This window comes from Equus caballus, chromosome 20 (genome assembly GCF_041296265.1).
Source record: "Equus caballus isolate H_3958 breed thoroughbred chromosome 20, TB-T2T, whole genome shotgun sequence".
NCBI classification, from domain to species: Eukaryota; Metazoa; Chordata; class Mammalia; order Perissodactyla; family Equidae; genus Equus; species Equus caballus.
The window spans coordinates 17,752,173-17,779,216 of NC_091703.1; the positions used below are offsets into that span (position 1 = coordinate 17,752,173).

A 27,044-nucleotide genomic window follows, 5' to 3' on the forward strand; every position below is an offset into this window, starting at 1 on the left:
CACTATATAGGCTGTTTTATAACTTGCTTTATTCACTCAACAATACAGTATCTTTCCATGTAATTAACCCTATTTCCAGAGCATAATTCTTTTTTCTTTCTTTCCTTTTTTTTTTTTTTTTTTTTGCTGAGGAAGACTGGCCCTGAGCTAACATTCACGCCCATATTCCTCTACTTTATATGTGGGACACCTGCCACAGCATGGCTTGCCAAGCAGTGCCATGTCTGCACCCAGGATCCAAACCAGCGAACCCCGAGCCACTGAAGTGGAACGTGCTTACTTAACTGCTGCACCACCGGGCTGGCCTCCAGCATAATTTTTAATGATGTAACATTGTTTAATGTCCCTCTTATGTTTCTAGGGGTTCCCATAATTAAAGACAATCAGAACACAGGTTTCCATTTCTGTTTTAAAAATGTTGATAAGTAAAATAACTTGGACATTTCTCTGTTAACGCCAAGCAGCCTGAACCCCTTGGAGGGCAGAAAGTGCCATGCTCCCTCTCCCAGCACACCACTTCCATCATCTTTGTTCTTGGTCACTGCCCCTCTGTGCAGGACTGGGAGTGCAAATGAACCCTGAAGGTCAGATGCAACCAGTGTTGCAGATCCACCTGCAGACTCTTCTCCTCTTCAGGAAGTTGAATTCATTCCATCCCAGTTTCTGTGCAGCACACTGAAATCTCAGCTATGCTTCAAAACCCATGTGATAAAGAGAAAAAAAGAGTGACGATTATATCTGATATCCAAGTTGACTTCCCGTAGATCAGGAATAAAGGCTAACCACATTTGCAATGTGTTGTTGACAGAAAAGTGTTTGCAGGGAAGGGTCTGAAACCTTTTCTCTTATCATTTAGAAACGAGGAATTACAGCCATAAAAATCCAGTGATGGGCTATTTTAAGCACAGAATGCGATCATTCTAAACATCAGGGTTGTGAAAGCAATAATTCAGTTCCTAGTAATTAATCCATAAATTTCCTCTCCAATACAATTCAATTCCTAAACGAAGCACGATATATCATCTAAAAATGTGTATGACAACGTCATGCTTTTTCCTGCTTAATTTAAAATAAACAGCAGCGCTCACTTGTTAAATGGGAGAAAGACTGTGCAGAGAATTATTCAACTCACTATATTGGCCAATCCAGTGATTCTCAAAGTGTGGGACCCCCACCAGCAGCATAAGCATCACTTGGGAATTTATAATATATGCAGGCCCCACCCCAGACCTTCTGTATCGGATCCTGGGGCCAGGGTTCTGGGTTTAACCAGCCCTCCAGGTGGTTCTGACACACACTCAAATTTGCCCTATGGTTTCATTCTCTCATAGGCATGCCAAGCCCTGCCCACTCGAGACAAGAAGGCCACTTTCCAGCAGACCCAAGGACAGCTGCCTCCCAGGGTCAAGATGAATATTTACCTAGAGGCAGTTGTGTTTATTCTAAATACCCATTAATGCCATTTGTACTGACTATTATATTTAAGTTTACTAGCTTTCTTTTTTAAAAAAAAAAATGTGATCTGTAAAGGAATAGACAAGATTGTAAAAAAATCTTCAAAGGTTCTACACTCACATCATTTCATAAAATGTACAAATTTCACCCTCCAATTTAGGGAAACTGAAACCGCAGTTGTAGATAATGCATCATGGATATGGTTTATGTAAGAATTCCCATCATGCCCTGGTGTTACATCAAAGTATTTTCAAATGAAACTATATGTAAATTTTTTTTTTTTTGAGGAAAATTAGCCCTGAGCTAACATCTGCTGCCAATCCTCCTCTTTTTGCTGAGGAAGACCGGCCCTGAGCTAACATCCGTGCCCATCTTCCACTTCCACTTGGCAGCATGGCTTGCCAAGCAGTGCCATGTCCACACCCAGGATCCGAACTGTGGAACCCTGGGCCACTGAAGTGGAACGTGCGCACTTAACTGCTGTGCCACTGGGCTGGCCCCTATATGTAAATGTTTTATGTTAAAATATTTAGGGTATATATACATTGTTTCTTAAGACTTCTTGTCTGCTTGACTATTTTTTATTAACTAATAATCTCCAATTATGGCATCTAGTGTATTTTGAAGAAGTTTTATAACAAAATTTTGAATATATTGATCAAAAAATTTAAAATATTTTTTATTTAAAATCAGCTCTTTCTCACATGCCAGTAAAAATTGCTAAAAATACATTTAAAACCAGTCATGAGGATTTGCAATTCTAAAAAAGTTGGGAGATGCTATTATTTATTTAACTGCTCCCTCTTGTCGGAGGTTTTGGTTATTTTCAATTTATCAATATTGTAAGTTATCGTAAATAATTCTACAGTCAACGTAGAAATGCTAGTTTGTTAAATTAGTCTTAACTTTGATCTCACAAGTTCTATAAAATGGAAAATTTCGTTTTGGATCTTGTGTCTACTGTTGCAGAGAATTTGAGAATGCAGGAATTGCCATTTTCACATAAATATTTTAACAATGAGTGACTGCTTGATTAGCCCAGATGACTTGGAACTATTTGTTCATTTCTCCAAAGAGTGACTACTTATTCCTTTGTCCTTCCAAATTTTTGAATCTGTGCAACTTGAATGCTGGAAATCCACAACAGGAAACAAACAAGCGAAGAAGTAATTACCAGCTGCAGCTGAGGTCAACAGATTCGTTTGGACTTTAGTCCTCAGCCCAAGGTGAACAATTGCCGGCTGCAAATCAGTTGCTAGAAAGACTGACATCCTCCAGCAGAGGAAGAAAGTGAAGTCCTTGGCAGATGGTCTTGGATATTGAGTTAAGCTGAAATATTACATTCCACTTTCTGTAATATAAAAATCTTAGGTTAAATAGGGTCCAATCATTGTCAATTTCATGTCACTCAGCCCAAGAAAAGCCTACTATTTCATAGGATCAAGGAGCATTTCAGGGCCTGCCTAGACAGCATTCCCCCAGACAAGTCTGAGGACAGCGGGGAGGGGAGGGAGAGCCTGGGTTCTCAGTGGGGGCCAGCAGGACCCTCGTTGTGCCCCATGGAACCGCCTAACAACCAGCAGGCTTGAGCCCTGCCAGGGGTGGCTGCCAGTCAACTGTTTCTCCCTTGTCCTCCTCATCGACTCAGTAACATTAGTGAATATTTCTCAATTTGTTTTTTCTTCCTCTTCTCCTGGTCTTAAGCTGAAAGTTTTGGAATGATTTTAGTTACTCTCCCCTTGCTCCAATTCCCAGTTTTTCTAAGTTAACTTAGTACTTTTGATTTAATATTGTGCAGTGTGAGTGCTTGACAGTTGGCTGTTTTAAAAAAAATTGAAAGGCAAGTGCCTGACATTAAGCTTTTGATTGCCGAGGCATCCACTTCAAAGACAGCTATCTCAGTAAACACATTGCCAGCTATCAGACTGAATAAAGAGCCACCCCTCCCCCCCAGTTTTAGAGATCTCTAGTTGACTTAAATAACTGACCATTTGCTTGTTTGTGCCTTCTCGCTATAATATTTTAAATTCACCAATAAGGAGTGAATCCTCGAAATCCTAAGCACCCTACTCTCTACCCCAACAAAACAGAACCCCAGGTCCATGCTCTCTCTCTACCCACAACCTTGCTGTGTGGTCCCAGGCACACCCTGTACCCTCCAGGACCTGTGAGTAGTAAACCTTGTCCTTTCAAGGTTTCCTGATGGTTATTGCCAAGGTGCATCTTGCAATCAATCATAGTAAGAATCACAAGGGCTGGTCCAGCCACAACATTGGTTCTGAAAGGGTAAATGTCTATGGGGCTCACCGTGGGCCCAGGTGAGTGCCCCTAGGCACTTCTAGCCAGTAGCGTCACTATCGATAGGCTAGACCCACACAAAATATATTGTTGAATTATCCATAAGGTGTGCTCTTTTGTTTCAAGAGTTCGTATTTGTGCTTATATACAGGTTACCATCTACCCTTATTCACTTATATAGATATGGATATATTACAGATGTAATACCTCAAGTTTCATTGTTCATGACTGTTTCCTGTCATCTTCATCTTGCCCTATCTTTTTTTTTTTTTGAGGAAGATTAGCCCTGAGCTAACATCTATGTCCATCCTACTCTATTTTATATGTGGGATGTTGCCACAGCATGGCTTGACAAGCAGTGCATAGGTCCATATCCAGGATCCTAACCAGTGAACCCCAGGCCACCAAAGTGGAACATATGAACTTAACTCCTGCACCACCATGCCAGCCCCCATCCTGCCCTATGTTTTTTTTTTAAAGATTGGCACCTGAGCTAATATCTGTTGCCAATCTTCTTCTTTTTTTTTCTTCTTCTTCTCCCCAAAGCCCCCCAGTATATAGGTGTATATGCTGGTTGTAGGTCCTTCTGGTTGTGCTGTGTGGGACACCACCTCAGCCTGGCCTGATGAGTGGTGCCATGTCTGTGCCCAGGATCTGAACTGGTGAAACCCCGGGCTGCCAAAGCACAGTGCACAAACTTAACCAGTTGGCCACAGGGCTGGCCCCCATCTTGCCCTACCTTAATGTCTGGGTTTGTGTTCTGGTTGGAGCATTCCCTTGAGGAAATCTTTCATTTGGGAGCACTTATGTGTATAATATCTGAATTCATGCATAGCCTCAAATTTCTTCGATATGTGAGGTGGGATATCTTGGCTAGGTATAGAATTGTGGCCTTCTTTTCTCTCAGAAACCTGTAGGTTGGATTCTACTGTATTTTAGCTTCTAGTGTTACACATGAGAAGTCCAATGCCAGTATGATTCTTTTTCTTTGGGAAGTGATTTGTTCTTTTTTCCCTGACAATTTTATGATTTTTCCTTTTTTTTTTGAATTCAGGAATTTTACTGGGATTCTCCTAGAGTGTGTCTTTTCTCATAAGTGCCATCTGGAAATCAGTCTACCCTTTCAATTTGAAGGCCACCAATATCTATTCAAGTTACAGAAATTTTATTTATTTATTTTTTTTGAGGAAGATTAGCCTTGAGCTAACATCTGCCACCAATCCGGCTCTTTTTGCTGAGGAAGATTGGCCCTGAGCTAACATCCATGCCCATCTTCCTCTACTTTCTACGTGGGATGCCTACCACAGCATGGCTTGCCAAGTGGTGCCATGTCCACACCTGGGATCTGAACTGGCAAACCCCAAGGTGCCAAAGCAGAGTGCACAAACTTAACCGCTATGCCCTGAGCCAGGCCCTTCTTTTATTATTTTTTTTAAAAATTGTCTCTTTTTCTGGAGCTCTACTATAGAATTAGGTATTTAGGCCTATTCTCCAAGTCTCTTATCTCCTCTTTTTGATATACTGTTTTTCTCTAGTCATTGAGATGCTTCTTGGACTTGCGTTCCCAAGCCCACTGAGATGAGCCTTAACAGTAAACTTCTCTTCTATTTATCTTGGGAATAGCTTAATTGTGTATGTATTTTAGCTTTATAAATTCTTTATTATGTTGCCAATGACTCCCTTTATTTGATCTTATTTTTTCGCAACTAAATTTCTGTCTATCTCCTCCAGCAGCTTTACCTTCTGGGGCATGTATTCTATTTGTTACAACAGAAATACAGAGAATATAGAAATATTCTATTTCTGTCTGTTACTGCTAGCCTTGCTTAGGTGGAATTTGTTGTTGTTGGTGGTAGATGTCTTATTGGAACACCTGACGTGATGTTGTTTAAATACTCTAAAAGGCAACAGGCACAGGAGGACGGAGGCAAACCAATCTCCATTCAGGAAGTTTCATGTATAGAAGTCAGACCGCCAGCCCTCACTGAGGTGCGTGAGGGAAGACTCCCTGACACAGGTCCTCACGTACTTTACCAATCCTACGGGCAGGAAGGGCTTAGCTACCCGATTTAGCTTCTTAACATCATGGAAGCCAAGTACCCAGGCCCATTTTGTCAGGGCGGATGGTGATTTTCACCAGGGGCTCCTTTTATCTGTAAAAGGTACATTCTTCCCAATATCCACCATTGTCGATCCTGAGCTGCCTGAAACTGGTCTCCAGGCAATCTCCTGCCCCTGGGAGAGAAAGCCCCATGCTGGTTCTCCCTGCTGGAATCCAACGGACCGTAAGACCCTGAGTTCACACAGCTTCCTAACCCCAGCAGTTGGCTGGCTCAGGAAGCTCAGGTCGATTGGGGATGGGAGTAAAAGGAAAGAGGTGGCCACATTCAGATGGCTACACTCCCAAGATGCTTTTGCATCCACTGAGAGGGCTGATAAGTATTTTTCTACTCATGGTTTAATAAGATAAAAATCTCTCAAGCACAAATGTATTTGAATTTTCCCAAAGGCTTCTTCCGTATATATCAAAACGGTCCTGTTTTTTCTCTCCTCTGACTCATTGATGGGATAAATTTTGTCACCATCTTTGCCAATACCAAGCAACACTGTCACTCCTGGAATAAACCCCCAACCAAGTCATTTTATCAGTTAGGACGCTTTCACCTAAAAATAATAAAAAGCCCAACACACACACGAATTTAAACAATAAAGAAGTTATTGATGTATATAGCCAGAACGCCCAAAGTAAGGCAGGTCCATGGTTGGTTGATTCAGTGCTCAACAGCCATCTGGGACCCAGGGTTTTCTGTCTCTCTGTTCTTCTGCCCATGACATCAGCTTTGTTCTAAAGCACATATTCCTTCTGGTCATAGGATGGTTTCCTATGCTCCTATGATTTTGTTTGTTTGTTTGTTTGTTTTTGAGGAAGATTAGCCCTGAGCTAACATCCACTGCCAATCCTTTTCTTTTTGCTGAGGAAGATTGGCCCTGAGCTAACATCTGTGCCCATCTTCCTCTATTTTATATGTGGGATGCCTGCCACAGCATGGCTTGATAAGCCGTGTGTAGGTCCGCACCCAGGTTCCTAACCGGCAAACCCCAGGCCTCCAAAGTGGAGCACAAACATAACCTCTATGCCACCGGGCCAGCCTCACTCCTATGGTTTTTAATGGCAGTTGGGGCTCCATGCTTTCTCTCTTACCTTAGGCAGAAGAGATTCATTTCAGGAAGCTCTCCCATAAAAACATAGAGGAAATTTTCTAAAAGACCCTGAAAGTGTCTCCTTGCATTCCATACACCTGGATTGTGTTGGTGCCATTCCTGAGCCAGCCACTGTCGAGGTAATGGGAGTTACCTTTAGAACAAACAAATCCCCCCTCGGAGTTAGGGATGGAATCGCTTTCCCTAAGGCAAGTTGACAAAGGGTGGATATCTGAATAAAATTGGGTTCCGTTATGAAGCGAACAAGGCAAACGGATACAGGACAGGCAAACAACAATGTAGACCACATTTGTGAGGGATTATTATTTTCATGTGATGCTGCATTCATTTTGCTAATATCTTACATTGAATTTTTCATATTTTTATATAGTTTTCTTCATTATGGTTATTTCTCATAAGAAAAATATCTTGGGAATTTTCTACGAGAAACCTAAAACTATGCGGCCCATCCTCCTCCCAAGCTTCTAGATTGGGGTCTATCTGATTGTCTCCTGCTATTGCTCCTCCAACCACACACCACCAAAGGATTCAAATAATGTGCTTTCAACTTTGCTGAATTTGGAAAAGCTACAGTGATAAGCTTTAGACCATCCTTTCAATTCTACCAATATCTAATTTATTCATGCTCTGGTCTTTGATCAGTTTATTTTTAATACCCAAACATATTTTATTATATCTTTATTCTTTTTTAAAGTAAACTTTTTTATTTTGCAGTTATAAGAAATAATAGAGAGATCCTATGTACCCTTTGCCCAGTAACATCTTGCAAAACTGTAGGACAATATCACAACCAGGATATTGACATTGATACAGTTAAGATATAGGATATTTCCATCACCATAAGCATCTTTCATGTTGCATTTTTAAAATTATTTTTTATTTTTAATTGTGGTTAAAAAAACACATAATCTAAAATTTTCCATCTTAACATTTTTAAATACACAGCGTGGTAATGTTAAGTACATTCGCATCGCTGCACTGCTATCTTTAGGACAGTACCGAAGATTGCTTCTCCTTACTCCATTCTTCGGTGAATATTAAGCATCTACTTCTGCTTAATATTCGCCTGGCCCTGTAGTGGATACAGTAGCAGTGTGAGCATGTCACAGGTAATGTGTAAGATGTGGTACCCGATTAAAGAAAACTTTAACCTTTGGTGGGAAGGGGGAAACACATGAAAAAATAACAAAATAGATAGTATATTCCCCCAAAGACAAATTATAGAATAATCAGACAGTTCTTATGTCTCATTCCTTCTTCCTTTCTTTTATCCCTTTCAGTGCATATTTTTTTAGTCTTCCAGAATTCTGCTTCCCTCTTTCTATGTCCTTTTTTCTTCTATTTTCTTCCCTAGATATTTCAGAAACCAAGCGTTGTGAAACTGATTACCTCCGGTGGAATTTCAAAGTGATTATCTAATTAATCACAGTATACTAAGAACTTTTCTATTTTTTTCCACCCGCCATGAAATTGGTTAAAATCACAAGGACTGTCCTTTATAGGCTTCCTCCTTCTATGGTAAATTGATTTGGTCTGTGTCCAGCAGGTGGCGCAAAAGGATAGTTAATAAAAGTCACTGCGTCTCCACTGTGCACAAAATCTTTTGGAGTTTATAGCATTTTGAGTCATTCTACTTGATTGCATAATAACCAAAACTTTGTATGGTCTATCCTTTGAATATTTTAGCTCCTAGATCACTATTACACTTCTCGGTTTTTTGTCTTCCTCATGTCCCTGATCTCTTCCCATTAGGGAGCCCAAACTTTTTCCTTTGGACTTCTCCTCTTTGCTGTCCACATACTCACCTTTGGTGATCTCATTCCATCTGGTGACTTGAAATACCATCTATATGTGGATGACTGCCAAATTTCTATCTCCAACGCGGACATCTTCCCTAAGTCCAGGCTCCATTCAGGTGTCTCATTAGCGTCTCAACTTAATATGTTCCATACAGAGCTCTCTGCTTCTTGCAAAGCATTTCCCATCTCAGTGAATGGCAACTCCAACCCCCTGCCCCACCCCCCGCATGGCTCAGGCCCCAAACCCTGACGTCCTCCTTGACTTCTCTCCTTCCTACACATTCTCTGTCTAGTCCTTTAGCAGATCCTGTCAGCTCTTCTTTCAAAATACATGCAGAGTCTGACCACTTCTCACCACCTATGCGCTAAATCCTTGTCCAAGCTACAACCATCTCTCACCTGGATTGTTGTCATAGCCTTTTAATCCACCCCCTCGCTTCTGTCCTGTCTCCTGTCTATTCCAAAGACAGCAGCCAGAGTGACCCCGTTAAAACATAAAAGAGATCGTATCACATTTCTAATCCACATTGCAAAGACTTCTCATTTCATACCAAGTAAAAGCCAAAATAATTAGGTACAGTGGCCTACGAGGCCATAAATGACCACCCCAAATTTCCCTGGGCTTCATCTTCTAGTACTCTCCCCTCCCTCATTCTGCCCCAGCCACACTAGGACCTCATTACTCCTCAGGCATGTCAGATGTGGTCCCACCTCGGAGCCTTTGTGCCTCTTGTTCCCTCTGCCTGGGAGCCTCCTGCCCCAGACAGCAACACAGTCGCTCTTCCACCTTCTCCAGGCCAGTGAGCTCTCCCCTGACCGCCTGGTTTAAAAGCACAGTCTCACCACTCCCATAATTCTCTAGCCTGCTTCTAGCTTTGTTTTTCTCCGTAGTGATTTATACACACCAACACACACGCACACACACACACTCACAATTGGTTTACTGGCTCTTCCCAGCTAGAGTGTAAGATCCATGCGGGCAGAGACTTGTGTCTGTTTTGATCACTGCTCTGTCCCCAAGACCAGTGTGAGCACCTGGCACACAACTGGCTCTCGACACGAACTTGTAGAATGAGTAAATAAATGAATGATCACGCTGCGTTGAATTGATGGTTGAATTCCAGAATATATCTCAGTACACAAATCTCTCCTACTGCTGGTGACATATAGCACTTTGACCCTCTGAAATACAAGCCTAGGCAGATCTCCAAGTCCTTGGTCAAGGTTTTATTGAAAAGAAGATTAAAACTCAGAACAAACCAACTCACAGGCTTTAGTAAATCATTTACCAACATACACTCTGCCAACAACTTTCTTTCCTTGATCCAGCTTTTATCTGAATGTCCAACTTCTAATGGAGTAAATTCTCCAAGGCTGAACACAAATGACACTTTATAAAATACCAGCCAGTGACAGAAAAACGTCCTCACCCTTAGAATCATCTACAAATTTAGGGTTTCTTCAGCCTAGCCAATATTTTAGAAACTTGAGAATGGATGACTATAATTTATTTTTTTGAACCACACTAAATTTCTCCTGTGGCCACTTAAGTATCTTTAAGCCCTAAGATACGTTCATTAATCTTAATAAAAAGGAAGGACTTTGGGTCTCTAGCTTCCAAATTACAATGTGTCCTATATTTCAAATGAGAAGGGTGTTATTGAGTCATTTCTCTGACTTTTTGTCAGGTAAAATAATTGCAGTTTATTTGCTCAGAAAAGCGAGCCACATCCAAACTCTCTTTCGTGCCAATGAGATTAAAATGCTAAGGCCTTTTTGGGAGGGTGGGGTAAGGAATGAGGACAGTAGCATTAATTCCTATGGAGAGAGTACAGTGGCCTAGGAATTCTCTTTGGAAATCTGCATATTTTCCATACTGTCTAGCCTTGAAAACAGTTTTCCGATCCAGCTATCTGATATGCCCAACCCCCATCTAAAGAATAATTTTGTCTTTTCACTTTAAATACTTTTATGCTTTATGGAAAAAACCAACCAACTCTTTGCTTATATAGTTTGCCCTTGACTATCCAGTCTTTCATGCAATGTGTCAATTTACCGCGTATTTTGTGCTAGACATTGTGCTAGGTTTTAGAGAAACAGAGAATATAGCGATAAAGAGAGTAAAATTTAACAGAGGCTCAGAATCGTTAGAAAGATATGCAAACAGATCGTCAAAATGCAATGTGATGCACTTCAAATTTGAGCACAGAGGAGAAGAGAGAGAAACTCTATTTCTGAAGGATTCGGTGATGGTTTCATGGAGAAAGTGACATTTAAGCAGAATCTTTCCTGATGAGTAGGAGTCTGCCCAATATAGAAAGAGGAGAAAGACTCCAGGGAGAGACTGTATATGCAAAGACAGAGAGTGTGAAAGAACAGGCCATGGCAGTAGAACAGGGAAATGTTTAGTGTGCCTGAACCAGAGATGCAGTGGAGGGAGATGTCACTGGAAAAGCTGAAGTGACTGTGCCCATGCTCAATGCTTGGGTTTTATACTGTAAACATGAGAGGGTTTTAGGCAAGGGACAAATGCCCCAATCTGATTTAGGACAATCACTCTAGCTGGTACAGTGCTTCTTGAGGTATGGCCCCAGACCAGCAACTGCAGCCTCCCCTGGAATCTTGATAGAAATCCAGACTATGGCTTCAACCCCAGACTTTAGAGTCAGAAATTCTCATCATGGAGCTTGGCAATCTGTATTGTATAAGGTGCCCAGCTAATTCCGATGCACATTCAAGTTTGAGGACCTCTGTTCTAGTAACAGCGTGGAAGATGGAGTGGGGGTAAGGACAAATTGAAACTCTGTGGGTTCTTCCAAATAGCTCATCCATGCGGGGGAAAAAAAAAAAGGCCAGGGGCATGAGTTTGGGCAAGACAGGATGCATCAGAAAGACCTTTCCAAAACTTCATGTTTGGCAGGAAACAAGCAAAGGATGTCTGGAGCACCAGTTCTCAAATCTCATGGATTCCCAAAATTATCTATGTGGCTTTTAAAAAATATAACTTCCAGGTCCCATTCTCAACTCACGAAACAGAATCAGCATACTGTTTTGAGCTCCTCTTCCTCTGCTGTTCTTACGTCTTCTCTATATTTTGTGGGGGGTTTTGCTCATGGAATCCTCTCTCTTGCTAAGATTAACTACTTGCACTTTCAGGGGATTTCTGGTAAGTACCACCTGCCTTCCTTATAGAGGAAGACAGCTTTCCAGCATGGGAGCTGCGAGGGGCTGTCACTACACAGAGACCTCTGGCTCTTAATTCCTGCCACTCATTAAATCCCCTGGAGAGATTTTTTAAATGCTGGCTCAACCTCAAGCTAAATAAACTAGAATTCCTGGGGGTAAAGTACTTCTAAAATGCTCCCTTGGTGACTCTAATGTGCATCTAGCATGAAGAACTGTGAAGTAGACCAACAGCTTCATCTTTGTGAGAAGGAGTCAGAAAGAAAGAGATCCTAGAGCCAAGGAGGAGCATCCTCATGTGACCCGGGTCCGATAAGGGCATAGTCAATGGTATTAAGATGCTTAAAAGGTGGAGAGGAATGAGTACCAAGAAAAGATCATTACATCTAGTCATGAGGACAAGGCTATTGGACTTCCAGGCACAGAAGGCGGAACAAAGCCAACTCGTAGAATCTCTCCCCAGTAGTTAAAGCAATGAACAAAATATTGAAAACGAACACAAAAGCCCAGGAAACAATAAAACAAAGGAAACAGTAAAAACTTACCTGCCTCAATTAAACAAGAAAAAAGGAAGAGCTTGATGTCATACACTTTGAAAAAGAAGCATCAAGGGAAGGACCAAATGATTCTGGAGTGGTACAGTCTGGTGTGGCTCCTGACTGCTTTCTCTTCCCCAAAAGCACTACTGAAGAAATAAGATGACTGACTGAGCCAACAACATCTTGAGCCTTCTCACTAAACCCTTCTGGTTCACAGAGAAGTGGACTAAGGTCATGGATTGGCATCCCTGGGAAAAATTGTAGAATTCTTCCAGATTAGAAGCCCTTCTCTCCCTTGGGGCCCTTGAAAGATGCTAAAAAGATTACAAGGACTCCACACCCTCCAAGACATTAGGTTGAGCTGGGGAGATGAGCCAAACCTCACGGGAGTTAGATGTATCGCTTTCTAGGTCAAGTGGGCCCTGTTACATTTGACAGTCTCGGAACCCTTTTAGAGCTCACGCCCGCTGGGCTGGCTCGGCCCCAGCTTGGCTCGACCACTACCCTCCTCATACCACCAGGTTACAGAACAGCGATCTAAAAGCAATATCCAGCCTTAAAACTGGAAAGGCAAAATGAACTAGTCTCAGAATGGGGTGGAGAACATGTCAAGTAGAATCCATTGCAGCATAGAAGGGCAATTGGCCATCTGAGCAGAGCTGTCTAAAGCATGGGTGATTTCTGTCTGCTCTACAGATGTTCTGTGGCTGGAAACAAAACCAGACAACACTAAACTAAAGGAAAATGAGAAGTGAAAGAAGACAGCATGCAAAAGATGAGCAAAGAACTCAGTCTGGAAGAAAACATAAACCAAGAAATTAAAGTAGATTTCCCATAAGCACATTATGCTATCGAAGACTTTATTTTAAAAAATTTCTTTTTTAATTCAGGGAGATTCTAACACTCTTCAAGGAAATAATAGTTTTAGAAGAGTGGTGAGATGGAAACCAGATCCCAAAGAGTACAGAATTGAGTACTTGAGGTAGGTAGGGCTTTTTTATGATAATGATTAAAAAGAAGAAAAACAGAAGTTTGAGGGTTTATCTGAGAAAGAGAGGGAGCCATGAAGATTTTTGTTATTTTTATTATTATAAGATGGAATCATTGAACATATATGTAGGCTAAAGGAAACAAATAATCAAAAATACAAAGACTTAAAAGTTTTTAAAAAGAAGGAAATACTGACACATGCTACAAAATGGATGAACCTTGAGGACTTTATCTAAGTGAAATAAGACAGCCACGAAAAGACAAATTCTGTATGATTCCACTTACAAGAGGTATGTAAGGTAGTCAAACTCATAAAACCAAAAGCAGAATGGGGGTTGCCAGCGGCCGGGGGAAGAGGTGAATGGAGAGCTGTTGTTCGATGGGTATAGAGTTTCAGTTTTGCAAGATGAAAAATTTCTAGAGCTCTGTTGCACAACTATGTGAATGCACTTACTACTGTACACTTAAAAATGGTTAAAATGGTAAATTTTATGTTTTTTTACCATAATTATAAATAAATTAGATAGATAGATATACAGAATCTTAAGGTCCAAATAGTCACCTTTTATCACTCACTGTGAGCGCTCCTGCTCACCTGTTTAGAATGATTTCCATCCTCTCTGATGGAAAAGAATCCTGATTCAACAAAGAGGAGATAAAAGTCAAAAGACAGCGAAAGACTGAAATTTAGTAGCATCATTTGAGCCCCTAGGTCAAGTTATACCTGAAACAGTAAACGGCTGGAATTTTCAATTTGGAGAGAACATAAAACTTAAAGAAAAAAACTGAAAGGCATCCTATTGGATCCAGCCTGACTTGTATAATATCTTTCAGATTACAATGTAGAAAACAACTTGGACTAAATCATTTTTTCAATCAAAGGTTAATAACTTTTCTTAATAAGTTACTAATAGATTACATGCACTCCACCACAACTTAATCTGCGTTTAGCTCAATGTGCTAATTAATTGGTTGTGCATTGGCTGTGGCACATTTTGCTGTAGAATATAAAAGCACTGGCTGGGTTCATGAGGAGAAAAATGAACTGTGCCCTCTGTGTCAAGCAACAGCTTTGCTTTCTCATGCATAACTGTTTCGATTCTATGCCAAAGCTCCAATATCCGTATAAGTTCTGGAATTCTCACAGATGGGTTTGCGAGATGATTCTTATTCATTTTGCTGCAATTCCCCTTCTGTGCATCCACTCTCCCATTTGGTTATTTTTGTCGTTACTCAAGCTGGAGATTCTGGTCTGCCTGTAATGAGCCATCTCTCTAAACTGCTTTCTAAGGTGGTCAGCAAGCTTCTTTAATTTAAGAACATTCAGAAATCTCCATCTGAAGGGGGAGGGACCTCAGGAATAGTTCACCTACAAGATGAATGGAATGGGCTTCTTGCTTCTCCTCTGTCCAATTCAAAGAGAGAGCTTTCATTGGAGTTCATTGCCTCCCCTTTTATTGATCTCTGGTTCTTCCAAGGAGGTGTAGAGATAGCTAAAAAATAAAACAGTGTCTGTAGCCATAGTAACCTCTGATGAAAAGGATCAACAGCTATTTCAAAGGACAGTTTAGTTCAAAGACTTAAAGCCAAAATTGAGCCAGCACAGGCCAATCAATATGGAAAGCAAATGTTTGCTGCGTCGGAATAACAGTCTCTCCAGGAGAAGAATTTTTTGGAATTGAAGCTGTCTCAGGTGACTTTTTTTAAAACCCAGTTGAAATTATGGCTTACAAATGGCATTACATCATGATTCATTTAGCATTAGAGAAAAAACATTTTCATGTGAGGCATTTTCATTTCTATCAGGTAATTTTTATAATGGCTGCATAATATTTCACCTAGTGGATATACAACTTAGATCTTCGCTAACCTTTCTTTCTCCTGTTGAATATTTTGGCTGTTTCTGATATTGCACTATTAAAGATAACCATGATGAATATCCTTGTCCATGTAGCTTTCCCTGTATTGTGAATTGTTTCCTTATAACATCCTCAGAAGGGGAATTATGGCGTCAAAGGGTAAACATTTTTATCGTTCTTGATCCATGCCACTCAATTGGTTTGCAAAGTGGATTTAGTCAACTGAAGATCAATTTCACTCTCTTCCTGTTAACACTGAATATCATTGAAATAATTTTGATTGTAATTAAGAGAGAGGAAATGTTCATTTGCACTCATACTATTACTACTGAAATTAAACACTTTCCATATATTCTTTATTAATTTATATCCCTTTTTGTGAATTATTTGTTTATGTAATAGTTTGTAAACCAGTGGAAGAGGTGAAGTTTATTCTAGAACTTTCTAATGCCCTCAAACTCTTCCTTTCACTCATCTCAAGTACGTGTGACAAGCAGGCCAGAAAAATTCCCATGATGCTCTACTCTCACACTAGGCAACTCGTGAGGCCGTGCACACTGCCTTGAGCTTCCAGGCAAATCCCAGGTGCTTTTGCATTACCCACTTCATTCATGCTTCCCTCTACTACTTGAGAGAAGTGATGCCACCATTCCCGCACTTGGAGAATTTATTCCTGAAGTCAGTGGTTCTCAATGTTGACTGTACCTTAGAATGACCTGGGGGAATTTTAAAATTCCCAATACCCAGCACATTCTACACAGCAATTAAATCAGAGTCTCTAGGGATGGGACCTGGCATCAGTGTTTTTAAAAGCTCCCCTGAGGACTCCCAAATACAGCCAAGGTTGAGAACCACTGCTTTAAATTCACAGTTTCACTATGCTAGGCCCTCAGGGTGCAAAGGCCCATGTGAGTGGCTCCTGCCCTCAGGGAGCTCACAGCTGGGTGGTTGGGGTAGCAAAGCAGACTGTGATGTTTTTAAAAGTGAGTAGCATACACACACACACACACACACACACACATATGTATACACACACGTATACACATATGTATGCCCTTTTAATAACGATAACCTTTAACTTGATCAACCAGTGGCATCAACTTAACGGAGTTTTTCTGCACTCAGTTTTCATCATTAAGAGGCAAATTAGGGGCTGGCCCTGTGGCTGAGTGGTTAAGTTCACGCTCTTCACTTTGGCAGCCCAGGGCTTCACCGGTTCAGATCCTGGGCACAGATCTAGCACCACTCCCCAGGCCGTGCTGAGGCGGCATCCCACGTAACAGAGCCAGAAGGACCCACAACTAGAATATAGGACTATGTACTGGGGGGCCTTGGGGAGAAGAAGAAAAAAAAAAGAAAGAGGTAAATTATACGAAAACAAAGTGACAATAAAAACACAATGTAACAAAGGCCGAGAGAGTTTGTGACGATCTCTCAACTTTCTGTCACTCCTCACCTGCAACATTGATTCTCCACATAGAGAACTGATTTTTCAAAAGGGTCACCTTAAAGCATCATCGGATTCTGACTCGCCTAAAAAATGGTTGGTTATGTTCACGATGCTGTATTTACTGAGGCAAAATATATATGTACAGATTAGAAATATCATCTAAAAACTAGAGATAAGAAAGAATTTTCACTTTATTTCTCTTAAGAAATTTAAACTCATTTCACGCCTCTCACTGAGGTTTCGGCAGCAACATGTCTCTCTTCACTAGGTGGTGCTCTGGACAAATTCATAAGCTCTCGGCTTTGCCACAGCTAATGCCCGTTCAGAGAAACTCAAGTCTCATTCGGTGGCAGAAATGCCTATTCATTCATAGTCAGAATCGAAAGCAATCAAAAATGGTTTTCTTACATTTTGCTAATTGAGATATAAAGTTAGGCCTGTTTCAATGGTATTTATGACTATCCATTCAAATATTGTCTTTAGAATTTTAAAAACCTACCTTATTATTTTATTGAATTCTACCGCATTTCCCAATTATGAAGACAATTGTAGGTTTTGAAATGGCTTCATGGGCTTCATCTTACAGACATTCAGTCCCTTCTTTTTCTATTACAGCCAATAATGAAATATAGCTCCCATCATCTATATATAAAGATCCAAACACACATTAGACCTCAAAGAATTGGATTTATTTTTATGGGTTAAAGCATCTGAATGTTATCTGAGACAGGATTAAATGGAAAGCGTTCCTGACTCTCCTCAACAGAAATAGGACTGGCCCTGGCCCTGGGCCCGGTCGTTGAGTCCTTGGCTAGAATAACATACAGTATTCAGGAAGAGATAGGTCAGGCTCAGAAGCGCCACTCGGGGTGGAGTTGCTGCCCATAGTGGTTGTGCAAGTTCTCAGGAAGCTCAATCAGAATTTCCAGAGGCAGCTGATCACCACCATTCCTTCAGCTATGCTAGGAAGGGCGGGATTCTTGACTGTCCAGGAGGCCCAAACACCAAATTGTATCCCGTGTCCATCCCCATCTAACCACAGGTCCTGTCTCATGGGTTCTTCTCTCTGACATCTGTGTTGCTATAGATAGACCATTAAAATGAGTTTGGGCTCTTCTGTTGTAAAACCAAGCTTGATAGCAAGAGCCAGAGAAGGCCAAAGATATGCTTGCTTCCTTCTAGCACTAGGAGAAATGTTACCTCGGGAAAGCTGGATACTAATGAGCGGAGAAAACGACAGTAATATTTCATCCTTCCATTGGCACGGCCTAGAGGTTGGCTGGTCTCTGATTCTGCCTCAGCAAACATGATGCACTTGACATTCATAGCAGTTTCTCAGATGAAGATATTGGTGCCCGAGTGATTACATGGCACTCTTTCTGATTGCCAGTTGATTCTCTTTCCTGGCACCCTCTAGGGTCCAAGCCAGCCATGGATAGCATTAGCCAGTCCCCTCACTTCAAAGAGCAGTGCCCCTCAATCTGTCGCTGGTGCTTTCACACAAACACTGCTTCCTCTTTCTAAGAAATGTTCTCCAAAGAACATGGGGTACTTGGAATGAACACACAAATTAATATGGAAGGTGAGAGAAAGGGGAAATGGAACACCTACCAAGTCATAGCTTTCAAAGGAGAACAATATTCTGCTCAAGACAAACTTCACACCCCAATGGGGAATCTGGCCACATAGGACAGGCGGACACTTCACGTCAGATGAGTGCTGTCCCCATGTGAGGCCAGCCAACCTGGAATGACGTGGTGTTCACGTAAAACCAAGAGAGAGGGGAGGAAGCCGCGGGGTAAGTGATGCCACTAGTAAGGCTAACGTGGGTGTGCGTGTGGCTCTTCCTAAATGTCCCCCTGCCCTCCTTGTGCTGGGGGGAGTGGAAGGGACTGGGATGACAGCCTTGGATGACCCAGAAAAGGGAATGAGGTCAGAGAATGGTTGGGACCAAATACAACTCTTACCAAGTAATCGTGTGCCAAGCACTTTATATAGATGATCTCCTTCAACACTCAAAACAACCCGCAGTGACATTACCATCCCAATGTTACAAATGCGAAAACCAAAACTTTAAAATGTTGAGTAGTATATTCAGCATCACACAGCAAATGGCTAAGTCTAAATTTGAGTCCTGCCATTTCTTCAGCTATGCTGCAAACAGCAGGATTCTTGACCATCCAGGAGGTCCAAATACCAAATTGTATCCCGTGTTCTTCCTCATGTAACCACAGGTCCTGCCTCATGGATTCTTCCTTCTGACATTTAGATTGATGCAGACAGAGGAATGGTACCTCCAAGCCTCACCCTCCGCACTATACCCCAGCAAGAGAGTGAGGTTTTCTATTTAGTCTTCCAGCCTTTCTTCTCGTCCTTTACAGGGGGCAAAGAAGCATTGCTAACTGAAGTGCTAGCTACCCCAGAAACCAGGAATGGGGAATGGGCAGGATAAGAGGAGAATTTTGTTCTAGTAAGTGATGATTAAGCGCAACAAAGCTGAACCTAATGGTAGAACCTGGTCTGCTCTTCTGTTGCAACGAATACTTGTCTTTTTAAGGGTCACATACCGCCAATATTCATTCTTATTCTTAAAATATGGGGAAATAACCCAGAGCTGCTTTTATCAACTTTCCCCCCTAAAACCTCAGCTTTAGTTCCTTAACAAATTAAAAGTACGTTTAAAACAGAACAGAGTTTTTCTTGCGAGACACAATATCCTAGTGCTTATTAATTCCATGGATTATCCATAACACTAAATATCCTTTACACAATAGTGCTTAACATAGGATTTTAAACAGAATATGTGACTCATTTTAATAAACCTGAAATAGCAGATTTTTCTCGCTGAGATGGATATTTCCACTTATTCTGGAAAGGTTCTGTTAAAGGAAGCAAACACCATTTTCAAAGCATCAATTTCCTTTTTTTTACTGAGGCATAATTGACATATAACATTATATTAGTTTCAGGTGTACAACATAATGATTCAATATTTGTATATGTTGCAAAATGATCACCACAATGAGTCTAGTCAACATCTGTCTCTATACATAGTTACAAAAATTTTTTTCCTGTGATGAGAACTTTTAAGATCTACTTTCTTAGCAACTTTCAAATATACAATACAGTATTATTAACCATTTAATAATAAATAATTTGCTAAACTGTCCAAAGGAAACAACTTTTCCAGATATCTGAGGGCTCTTGGCTCCAGAAGTGCTGTCCTTGCCCAAGTTGAACCAATCACAGCCCTTCCACCAGCATTTCATTTTACTTCGGGACCAGAGAGAGAGTGACTCAGTCCTGTTCTAGTTGTGGGAACAGCAAGATGTAAAATTGGGCCAGTCTGGAATGAGAATGAGGTCAACAGGTCGAGAAAAGCACAGACAAAGCACAGATCTTGTGATGTTCAGGTCTCTCATTACAGCTTTTCCTCAAGTCAAGACACATTCTTGCCCCTCTTGCTGTTTGGTTGGTTTCCTTTGATTACATAAGAAACCTCAGTATGCTAGTAAATCCTTCTTTGTGCTGAAGCTAGTTTAAGTTGATCTTTTATAACATTCAAAGAGAAAAAAACAACTCAACTAATGTGCCATCAGACTGAAAATATATGAACTATTTGTTTCAAAAAATGTCAGGACTATGTCAGAATTTTAACTTCTTGATATAAGGAGGCCAACTTCTTTGATAGAGCTGCCAAATGGTCCCTACCTTAAAAGGGCTCTGTAAGATCTGAGCAAGATGAAAGCAGTCAGAGGAGAGCCCTGTTGTGGATCAGACATTTACATAAAAGGAAAGCATTGAGCACATCTGCATAGGAGCACACAGCCTGGCTGGCGGAAAATGCTAATAGGGATCCAACACTCCACTCTCGAGCTTGCACACAGCCCAAAAAGAAGCTGCACTGATGAGCCTGTGAGACCCAATCCTTTGCATGCAGAGACCAAATTTTCAAAATAGTACTCAGTAGAGAGGTTGAGGGGATCCAGTCACGTTGAAGTCTCATCAATAATTAGCAATAACAGTTAGACAATTAGAGAATACCGTTTATATGAGTGAATGCCACTAGTGATTTCTTTCCTGGACAGAAACCTCGATACCAGGCTATCGTGTTCAAAACACTCTACAGCCCAATCCCTGTGAAGCCTTCGCAGGCTCCTTAGAATTAGCTCCCTCTACAGGGAGGAGCAGGCAGGCGAGAGAGAAGGATCAGGAAAAGGGAGGAGGCAAGGTGAGGGGAGAAAGTTCTCCAGTTCAACAGCAGGTCTAAGGAATGGAAGAGAGTTGACGCCCTAGGTCAGCATCTACAGGTGCCGACGCCTGCCCCCTTGGGTCTGATTTTCTGAAAAGAGAAGCCATGTCTCACCTGGCAAGAGAAGAGGAGAAAGGACCAGTTCTAGAGAAAACGTTTAATATTGCAGCTTGTTCCATCTCCTATCCAGCACCACCTATAAGGCCCCTTCCCCTCTCTCCCATTCTTTCAATGTCTATATAGTGGTTGAATAGTGTTCCCCGCCTCAAATTCATGTCCAACCAGAACCTCAGAAGGCGACCTTGTTTGGAAATAGGGTCTTTGAAGATGTAATTAGTTAAGAATCTTGAGATGAAATCATCCTGGATTTAGAGTAGGCCCTAAATCCAAGGCCTGGTATCCTTATAAGAAGAGAGGACACAGAGAGACAGACAGGGAAGAAGGCTATGTGAAGAGGGAGGCAGAGATTGGAGTGATGCTGCCACAAGCCAGGGAATGCTAGCAGCCACCAGAAGCCAGGAAGAGGCAAGGAAGGATTCTTCCCTGCAGTCTTTGAGGGAGTGTGGCCCTACTGACACCTTGATTTCAGACTGCTAGATTCTAGAACTGTGAGAGAAGAAATGCCTAATTGTTTTAAGCCATCAGGTTTGTGGCAATTAGTTACAGCAGCCACAGGACACTAATACAGTCTGGAAGCCCTCTAGGCACGCCCCCCAATGCCTGGTACCAAAGATTCAAAGGCCAACAAGTTGAAGAAATCAATTCTCATCAGAATAGATAACACCACCATTTGCTCAAAAGCATTTTCACTTTTAGAGAGGATTCTTAAAAACAAATTTTTAATTCGTAGAATTTCCTACCTGAGGGGAATATTTGAGGACTAGGCACACTTCCCTTCTAAAGAAGAAACACTCATCCCAGGGGTTCTCTTGGTTTAGAATTTGGGTGCCTTTAAAGGGACCTCAGAGCAGGAACTGGGTCCTTCCTCTCCCCACCTAATTGATTCCCATCTGCCACGATCATGTCAAAAATGCTTCCTTAATCTTGGCTGTATGTATTCCACCACCATCTTCCTAGCCCTGCCCTCCAACTCCACAAAGACATGAGAGCTGTGGAAATTATTAGAGAGAAACCTCATCTGGGGGCCAGCCCGTGGCCAAGTGGTTGAGTTCATGCACTCCACTTCTGTGGCCCAGGATTTCACTGGTTTGGATCCCAGGCACAGACCTAGCACCGCTCATCAAGCCATGCTGAGACAATGTCTCACATAGTAGAACCAGAAGGACCTACAACTAGAATATACAACTATGTGCTGCTGGGCTTTGGGGAGGAGAAAAAAAAAGAATGAGAGAAACTTCATTAAATTTGAGTCAGGAGGCCAAAAAGAGGATCTCTTGTGCTCTAAGAAGATTGCAGAGCCAAACAGGAAGGAGAAAAACTTCCTCTTCTTGACTGGCAAGAAGCTCAGCCAATGAGAAACTGTCACAAGTCAGCCAATGGAAAGCCACTTCACATTGAGTTCTTCATTTACAAAAGCCACCCCAACTTCCTCTTCCCCCTTATAAAAGAGTTTCTCCTCCCTTGCTGCCTGGGGACTTGCACATGGCTTGCCATGGTTGCAGAACCCAAATTGCAGTTCTTTGCTGGTCCCAAATAAACTCATTTTTGCTAGAGAAATAACTGGCTATTTGTTTAAGTTCAACATAGCTAAAAAGACCTTAAAGATCTTCTCTTTCAAAGTCCTCATTTTCTTGATCAGGAAACATTTTATTAATCAGGACTAGATCAGTGCTGATGCCACACAGCTCACTAGTGGTGGGACTAAGACAAGAACCAAGGTGTCTTCTATTCTAAACACAGTCACTGTCATGTATTGAGCGCTTCCCATGTGCCAGGCACTGCGCTCAGTGCTTTGGACACATTGGCACATTTAATTTCCTCTGGGATACACAGTAAAAGTCAACACCATGTATAAGAAAGTACAGGAACCATTCATTACTATAAAAGGGAAAAAGGCAGCAAGAAGATGGTATATACTATTTCTTTTCCCATTGAGAACCCTTCAGCTTAGAAAGCATCTGAATGATTGTTCTCTTTCTGGTCTCTCTTCCTCTGGTCTCCTTCACTCAGGATCCCTTTGGTCTTTTCTCTTCTTCTTCCCCACAGGTTGGTTGCCCCTTTGGGGTCGGGTAGGGGGCACTGTGAGATCCTCACTGTTCTGAATGTCAGTCCTGTTTGTCCTGAGAAGGGTTTTAAGACCTTTAGTGCATGCAAAGAGGAGCATGCTCATTGTGGAACATCTTCAGGAGAAACTCTCCTCAGGCCAAAATGACCACTGTGCACAGCACAGCTTCAAGAGTATGAGGTTATCCACACAAAGCCCTGGTCTTTTTCCTTGTCTTACTCCAGGCCCATTTGGCACCTAGATTGGGGATGTTCAAGGAGAAGAAGGAAAGAGGGAGAGCAAAAGAAAACTCTACCCTGCCATAGACAGATAGTATTCTTACCCCCTGTTTAATAGGGGAGGAATCTGAAGTTGAGTGAGTTGAAGTAACTTGACTAAGAACTAGGAAGTCAAGAGGCCAGCTTCAAACCCAGATCTGTTTTTATCTGCCCTGCCTCATTTGTTCTTTGGGGAGTTGAACTCTCCGGAGAGCTTGGCCCCAGGCCTCCGCTCCCTTAGCTCTCTCCCATTGACTGGGGAAGACTTCTCAGCCACAGTCATAGCCTTGTCAGGACAACCTAAGGACAGGAGTTAATTTTGCAAGTGGGGCGAGCTCTGAGGAGCTGGAGAGCTGGTACTGCTTATGTCTCCCACCGTGTATATTTATGCCCCTGTCGGCATGGCTCAGTCTTTACCACGGATACCTCAGATGTGCAGTTGTGCAGCCTGTATTTCTCAGTTCACGCTGGCTGGGAGGATAAAACGAGGCCTGGTAACAATAATAAAAAATACTTCTCTGGCTCTGTAGTTGTCTCCTTCCCAGGGCCTCCTCTGCCCCTCTTCCACCTCCAGCCCCCACCCCAGGGAATTTCACCCGTGTTTTTTCACACACCCTCTCAAATGCCCCTGCTTGCGTGAGAAGTGAGGGGACTGCACCGCCTGCTGACGCTGCCACTAGAGCTGCCACCAGCCCTGCCAGCCAGGCGCAGCCTCTGGTCAACACCCTCCAAATGCACCACACTGTGAGTGCCTCTGAAGTAGAAAGAATCTCCTTCAATGCAACCTTCAATGCCTCTGAAGTAGGAAGAATCTTCAATGCATTACACGGATACCTTCACACAGATCAAGGATTTGAGGTTATTACCTGAAGACCTTTATTTCCTGAGCTCTTGGACATCAGCCGTATGTCTGTGCCCTATCTTCCCCCTTTATTCCTTCCTGCTGGTTGAAAAATGGCTTTGGGGGCTAGAACTGTAGCAATGAACATAGCCCTTAAGGTGACCTTGGAAAATGAGGTAATGGATTGCTGATCATCAAGCCAGAAAGACTCTGAGTTTCTGATGCAGTGGGATACTATATCAACTGGACTGCTTGTTTCCAGATTCTCATGTGAAAGAGATATAAATTTCTATCTCCTTTGAACCACTGCTATTTTAAGGTTTGTACTTCATAGCTGAACCAAATTCTACTAATATCCTCTAGCTTTGTTTGTACTTAGTGCTCTCAGTTAAGTGTGCTTAGTTGCAAGTGACAGAACAGCAGGCTAGTGGGGATTTGAGCAATGAGACGTTTAACTGTCTCCCATTACAAGAAGTTTTGAGGCAGAGGGTTTCAGAATGTTAATTAAAAAGCAATAGGCCAAAATGGAGTCACTTGTGCTAAGCCCCATATCAACAAGCCAAGACTTCATATCTAAGCTAATTACAGTTTCAGCCTCTCCCAGGAACGTGACCCTTAGCCAGTCAATCTGGAATCACCTGGTTAGCACTAGTGAAGTAATCTGCCTGACAGACCCCCGTCTTCCCCTAAGGGAAGGTGACCTTGCAAGAAACAATAGTGGCTTCCTCGTCACCTCCTGTAAAAGGCTTCCGCTTCGCACAGCTCCTTGAAGTACCTTTCTATTTGCTAGATGGGATGCTGCCTGATTCATAAATCATTGAATAAAGCCAATTAGATCTTTAAATTCACTCAGTTGAATTTTGTTTTTTAAGAAGAGTTTGCTCTGTGCTTCAACAACACCAGAGCCTTAGGGCAGCATCTCTGTGGTAATCATGGTCTGCTACTCCTGGTCACAGTCTGGCTGCAACAGCTCATCCTCACACAACAACATCCAGAGCAGGGAGGAACTCTCATCTTTGTCAGGTCGAAAATCTTTCCCAGAAGCCCACAAGCTGATTTTCCCTTCTATCTCACTGCTCATGGCTGGTCCAGTCACTATGAAGGTGGAGTGGGATTGCCAAAATTGGTTTAGCCTATGGTTATTTATTCCCGGGGGTGGGGGGCACATTATTGTTCCAACAAAACCATTATTCCATTAGCAAAGAAGAAGGGAGAACGGTCCTTGGGAGGCAACCAAGAATGTCTACCCCACTAATTAAAAAGCTCACCCTGCGGGATAAAGACATTTTGGTCCTTGGTTTGATTTCATTCTACCAAGTCGTGATGACATTGTCCTGAAATGCCAAACTAATTTCACTCACTTAGAGCTTCTAGCTTTTCCATTTAGAATAAAGTAGCCCATGATTTAAGGCTAAAGAAGAGCTGTGCGTGAACAACAATTAGAAAAGATTAGGACTTAATCCTTTATGCTCTCAGCCCAAATCAACATCAGAGAGAAACAAGAGCTATTTATTTTAAGAAATACCAACCTCTGCGGCTTCTGAGCCATTCCCTCTCCTTCTGGATTGTTCTATTCCTGAATGCTGTGTCTGCCCTTCCTCCGGAGCTCTCCAGCTCTCCTCCTCATGCACTTCCTCCCTCTTCTTGAGTCTTGCCTTGTGCCTTTCCTTTTGTTGTGGTTCTTTTTCTCCTTTATTTCTTCTGTCTTTCTTTCTCCTCCTTACCCTTTGACTGCTCCTAATATTGAAGTATTCCTGGTAGAATCTTTTGTTTCATTGGATTTGCTTCATGTTCATTATTCTTATCTTTAAAAGCAACTAAGTTAAATATTTGTCCATGGCCCTTGCAGAAAAACCTTTCACAAAATTAAACTAAACTAAAGGAAAACAAAACAAAAACAACCTTCGCCATTTTTGTCACATGACTGATTAATTACATCCAGTATTGGGTCTTGTGAGAGAAAAAACGGACCAAAAAGCAATATCCCATTAGGCTCTCTTCTTTGATTTGATCTAATTAATTCAGCCAAACTCTGGCAGCCAGTGCAAAGCCATATGGGCTGTCATGAAGCCCAGCAAATATTCTTATAGCTGGATCCTCTCAGGTACTTGGCTACCAACACAGAGTTCTGACTTGGACCCAGCACTGAGCAGGAGAGTCCTGCATGGGAGATCCGACGGACTGAATTGTGTCTCCAAAATTTCCTATATTGAAGCCCTAACCTCCAATGTGACTGTGTTTGGAGATATTGCTTTTAGGAGGTAATTTCAGGTTAAATGAGGTCATAAGGATAGGGCCCTAATCCAGTAGAACTGTGGCCTTATAAGAATGGAAAGATTCTCTCTCTCTCTGTCTTTCTTTCTCTCTCCCTGCTTACCAAGTAAGGACTTAACAAGAAGATGGGTGTCTGCAAGCCAGGAAGAGGGCTCTTACCAGAAACCAAATTGGCTGGTACCTTGATCTTGGACTTCCCAGCCTCTAGAACTGTGAGAAGATAAATTTCTGTTGTTTAAATCATCCAGTCCGTGGTATTTTGTTATGGCAACCTGAACTGACTAATACAGAGGGCCTAGTGTCAGAGCCTAGCGATGAGGAACGAGACTCAAACAGCATGGAACCATTTCCCATCCCAGCCTCCTCCCAGCTCCTGCGCCTGAGGCTCCCCCTTCCCAAGAAGGCTCTGCCTGTTCATCCATGAATCCATAGAATAAACT

The 27,044-nt window shown here is 42.0% G+C and overlaps 1 long non-coding RNA gene across 1 annotated transcript in view; it reads right to left on the reverse strand.

Moving 5' to 3' along the window:
- Window positions 1–8: 8 nt before the first annotated feature.
- The window catches only part of LOC111769278 (uncharacterized), a 101,428-nt gene continuing 74,392 nt past the window's right edge, over window positions 9–27,044 (reverse strand). The window contains exons 2-3 of the long non-coding RNA XR_011429529.1: window positions 2,630–2,806; window positions 9–692 (exon numbers count right to left, since the gene is read on the reverse strand). This is a non-coding gene — a long non-coding RNA (uncharacterized lncRNA). The remainder of the gene's footprint in view (window positions 693–2,629; window positions 2,807–27,044) is intronic.